Consider the following 5288-nt stretch of genomic DNA (forward strand, 5'->3'; position numbering starts at 1 on the left):
GAGTAAGAATGATTAAAAATCAGTCAAGAATATATCCAAACAAAAATTAAAAAAATAAAGCAAAGTACATGCCACAAAAAGAAAATGAAAGATCTGAGTGAGAAGGCAAGGAACAAGAATATATCCAAACAAAACTTAAAAGATAAAGCAGAGTACATACCACAAAAAGAAAAGGAAAGATCAAAGTGAGAAGGCAAGGAAGTACACAATACTGAGTTCATGCTGTGAAAGATCAATGAGAAGGATACCGAGTACATGCAGACAAAAAAAATGAAAGATCAATGAGAAGGTAAGTACAAAATACGGTCACTTAAAATAACTCCATCAAATTCTTCCCTAACATAGTAATGATAGGAAATGAGATCTTAACGAAAATAGAATTCTATATCTATCTATATATATATATATATATAACGTTCGAGGACTTTACTCATGAAAAGTCTTTAATGCTCGTATGAGGTCTAGTACATCGACCATTGTGAGATTTAGAGAATTGAACGTGAAATTGATGTCATGGATTCATATAGGTTGACTTGGATACAATGGACAAAATCAAACTTTCATTAATGATAAATTGGTGACACCAGCCTAAACTAACTAATCACGTAAGTGGTCTTACTATAGGAGAGACGAAAAATTGTATGAGTTATGATGATGTATGAGTTGTATCACATGATGTCCTATACTAGTATATGATGATGTATGAGTCATGATGATGCATGAGTTATGATGATGTATGAGCGGTGTCGTATGATGCCATATACTAGTATATGATGATGTTTGAGTTATGTCGTATGATGATGTGCGTAATATTTCTATATTTCGATATACTTGATATGCTTGATGAACTTTATGGCGATATTATGAGTATGATGATTGCACGATGTTTTTCTAAATATGGCTCTATTTTCTAGATTGTATGATGATGAGTGCCATATTGTATGTTCATAAGCATATGGCTACTTCTCCTAAAGATGATGAGTGCAGACCCGCACAGTATGATGATGAGTGTGGATGTGCACAGTATGACGAGCAGGGTGTTCATTACTGTGCATGACACTATGGGGTTCTGTTGACCTCCGAACGTCGCTACAAATTAGCTTGACTAGAGGGTCTAGGGGGGTGTGCGAGCGAGCTGGAGATTCACACTTGCACGTGTGGGTCGTGTGTAGGGAAGTACTACACATTCAATTTATTCGAGACTAGAGGCCACCCCTAGATGAGCTAGAGATAGGTCTCTAAATTATGATTGCTTGTGTCACATCATTTTTCAGGTAACGGCAAGGTGCACTTGTACGGACAACGACAACATTGCGAGTAGAGACTGTGGCACGTGCATACGACAAACTCATTTAAATTTCTAGTTTGAGGTTATAATAGGTTGTTTTGCATTTTATTGTTTTAAATTATTTTGTATTTATTTTTATTTTATTTAAATGTCGTATTTAAACACCTAAAACTCTGTTTTTCACAGAAGAGTTTATTTTAAATATTTTCGACATTTATATAAAAGATGATGTTTTCTTTTAAGAGTTATATTTTTGCATTAGAGATGAGTATGAAACGTTAGTAACTACTTTGAGTAGGTAGAAATTTAGAGTCGTTAGATTTTCATAGTCGGGAAAACTTGTAACTATACTAATATAATATGGTATGATACATATTTTATTATTATTAATCTATAAATAGTTTGATTGTCACATCTATTCTTATTGAATGAAAATATGATATTGATTATTTTATGTATTTTTTTAAAAAAAAAAACATTATTTATTTTAAATCGTTAACCAATTAAATTATATTTAGGTTGATATAATAGTAAAAAAAAAAACATTATTTATTTTAAATCGTTAACCAATTAAATTATATTTAGGTTGATATAATAGTAAATCTGAAATATCTCTAAATAAAAATTAGTGAGATAATCAAATGACACTGAAAAAGTAAATATGTCATTTCTCACTAATATATATATAATACATATGTTATTTCTTTCTTTTATTTATAATTAAACATATTTTCTTACATTTGAAAAAGTAAATATGTCATTTTTTTTCCATGAAAAACAACTACATCAAGAAGCTGGTGACTATGTGATTGTGGTTAGTTTAACTAATTTACCATATTTGTGGTTAGTTTCTATTTATTTATGTTGTTATTGTAAGGCTATAAAAGCCAAAGTTAAGTACTCAATAATATTATCGCTTCAAACTTCAATCGTTTATGTTTCTGTGTTAATCATTCTTCTGTCAAAAACTTATAATTGGTATCAGAGCCACCACTAGGCTTTGTAGTGTAGCAATTTTTTAGTGATCAAATACAGAGAGTATGAGGTATCAGAGCCACCACTAGGCTTTGTAGTGTAGCAATTTTTTAGTGATCAAATACAGAGAGTATGAGAAAAGACAAGACTTTAACGAAGATCCCTCACTTTGATGGTCACTATGATCACTAGAGTGATCTGATGGAAAATTTGCTCAAAGCAAAGAGTTTATGGAGTGTGGTAGAGATTGGTTTCTCAGAACTAGCTGATGGAAAATTTGCTCAAAGCAAAGAGTTTATGGAGTGTGGTAGAGATTGGTTTCTCAGAACTAGCTAAAGAAACAATGCTGACTAAGGCACAAAAGGGTCACCTTGATGATGCTAGACTAAAAAATCACCAAGTAAAGCATTACCTCTTCGAGGCAATTGATCGTACTGTCTTTTAACAAATCTTGGATCATNNAAAAATCACCAAGTAAAGCATTACCTCTTCGAGGCAATTGATCGTACTGTCTTTTAACAAATCTTGGATCATCGCACAACCAATATTGTTTAGGACTCAATGAATCGAAAGTTTGGTGGAGACCAAATAGTTAAGAAATCTCTTCTTAATGCATTAAGGAGGGATTTTGAGATCCTAGAGATCGAAGAAGGATGAAGTTAAGAAATCTCTTCTTAATGCATTAAGGAGGGATTTTGAGATCCTAGAGATCGAAGAAGGATGAAAGTATCATATTATTTTGCAAGAGTGATGATAATCTCCAACAAGATGAGAAGATATGTCAGACAAGAAAACTGTAGAAAAAATTACGTACCCTCACTGAAAAATTTACTTATGTTGTATTATCCATTGAGGAATCCAAAGATACTGATAACATGTCCATTGATGAATTACAAAGTTCATTAGTGGTGCATGAACAAAAATTTCGAAGTACAAGCAGTACTGGAGAGGACCAAGTTCTAAAAGTCAGAGGTCGAACGGAAATAAGTAATAAAGGAAGAGGAGCTTACAAGAGCAGAGGACGCGTTAGAGCAAAATCAACTTTCAACAAAGCAACTGTTGAATGTTATAGGTGTCATGACTTAGGTCATAAATATGAATGTCCAAAAATGAATAAGGAATTGAATTATGCAAAGCTGGAAGAAGAGGATGAAATGTTGTTAATGGCTGATATGGAAAGACATGAAGCAAGAAGGAGTTATACTTGGTTCTTAGATTCTGGTTGCTTAAACCATATGTGTGTATATGAATGTATATTTTCATGCTTAGATAGGATCTTTTCCCACTCCATCAGAAGCTTGAAAATAATATAAGTATGAAAAGTTCTCGAAAGGGTGCAGTGAAATTAACTTTGTATGAGGTTCGCTACACTATTAGTAATGTGTATTGGGTACCTGAATTAAAAAATAATCGCTTGAGCGTTGGACAAATACAAGTAAAAGGAGTAATAGTGCTCTTCAAAGATAGTGTACGTAGCATTTATCATCCACAAAAAGAAAAATAGGCAGAGTCAATTATGAGTGCAAATTAGTTGTTCATTTTGTTTGTTAAACCATCCGCCACAACAAATGAAGGAAGATGCCTCCAAATTTCAAATATGGATCAGTTAACACTTTGCCACCATCATTATGGTCATCTCGGCTACAAAGGCTGTTGCACCAACCTTGAAACACAAAAACATGGTGAAAGGTCTGGCACAAATTGTAGTTCCAAACACCCCCTATCAGGCATGTATGAAAGGAAAGCACATCAAACTCTATTTTCAAAAATGAGTAAATGGAGAGAAGTGAATATTTGGGTCTTGTAAATGTAGATCTATGTGGTCGGATTTCACCAGCTTCAAATAGCCATAAAAAGTATTTGCTGTGCGATGATTTTTCAAGGAAGACATGAAGTTATTTTCTTTTGTAGAAAAAGCAGAAACATTTTATCATTCCAAATGTTTTAAAATAATTGTGGAAAAGGAAAAGGAAATTGGAATGCCAATAATGTTTAAGGACAAATAGAGGAGGAGAGTTCAACTCAGCAAAATTCAACGAGTTTTGCAAACAGCATAGAGTGAAGACACAATTGACCACAACCTATAGCCCACAATAAAATAGAGTGGCCGAATGCCAAAATTGCACCGTGATGAACTTGGTAAGAGTTATGCTGACAGAGAAGAAAGTGCCTAAAAATTTATAGCCTCAAGCAGTTAGGCGGATATTTCTAGCCTGAAGCAGTCAGGTGGACAATTCACATTTTGAATTGATCACCCACTCTTGCAGTAAAAGAGATGACACCAGAAGAGGCTTGGACTAGGGAGAAACCATCAGTAGATTATTTCAGAGTTTTTGAATGTGCGAAACATGTTCATATTCCTGATGCCAAGAGAAGCAAACTTGAAGATAAAAGTGTAATATGTGTTTTACTTGGAGTCAGCAGTGAATCCAAAGGCAATAGAATGTTTGATCAAACTACAAATAAAATTATAGTGAGTTGTAATGTAGCTTTCGAGGAAGATGGTGAATAGGATTGGAAATTTTTTTAAGGTGAAACAAAATTGGACTAGGGGACAATATTGAAATTGATGAGAATACAGTCGAAGAAGGAGAAGTCACGGTGGAAACGACTAAACTGGTTGGTGAAACAATTGAACCAATTGTTGAAAACAAAGAAGGGGAAATCACGGAAGAAACGACTGAACCAGTTGATGATTTCAGATCCTGTGAATTTTGAGGAGCTTTCAAAAGCCCAAAATGGAGATTGGCTATGGATGAAGAAATCAAATACATTGAAAAAAATCAAACATGAAACTTGGTGGTTCTGCCGGCTGGAGCAAAGAAAATAGGAGTGAAATTGATTTACAAGACCAAGCTAAATGAGTTTGGAGAAGTTGATAAATACAAAGCAAGATTGGTCGTAAAAGGCTACATACAAGAGCATGAAATTGATTATACAGAAGTGTATGCATCTGTGGCCAGAATTGATACTGTGAAATTGTCATTGCTTTTGCCACCAAGAAAGGTTGGAAACTCTATTAGTT

Source organism: Cucurbita maxima, unplaced genomic scaffold, assembly GCF_002738345.1.
Source record: "Cucurbita maxima cultivar Rimu unplaced genomic scaffold, Cmax_1.0 Cma_Scf00009, whole genome shotgun sequence".
NCBI lineage: Eukaryota > Viridiplantae > Streptophyta > Magnoliopsida > Cucurbitales > Cucurbitaceae > Cucurbita > Cucurbita maxima.